Below are 464 nucleotides of genomic sequence, written 5' to 3'. Positions count from 1 at the left end.
TATTATTTGATTATTATCTTATTGGTAATGCTGGTTTTCATAAACAGTAATAATTGGAGTAACTGACATGTCATTTTTAATAATATTCTATGCATGTTTAATTTTTGGTAGATATTGTAAATTAAAGTTTAAATAAAATATTCAAAATAAAATGTAATTATATAAAATACATCTATTATACAAGTATCTACATGATACTTCATTAAACTAAATGGAATGTGGATAGGTAGATGTAGAATGTATAAAATGTATATATGATTCAATAGGAAGCACTTAAACTTTGTGCAAAAGCTAAGTTAATAAGGAATATTTGTGCAAGGGGGAGGAAATTCACATTGTATTTTGGTATTAGTTTTAATTCTGCTACGGTATTAACATGCAATTTTATTGTTTGATTTATTATATTGATTTAATTTGTATTAGAATAGATAAAAGACTGCTGAGTGTTTGATTTAAGCAATGGG

Source organism: Notechis scutatus, chromosome 4 (assembly GCF_049901735.1).
Source record: "Notechis scutatus isolate UNSWTSFEM ecotype Mainland chromosome 4, rNotScu1.2, whole genome shotgun sequence".
Lineage (NCBI taxonomy): Eukaryota > Metazoa > Chordata > Lepidosauria > Squamata > Elapidae > Notechis > Notechis scutatus.
Note: the sequence above shows the minus strand (reverse complement) of the source record.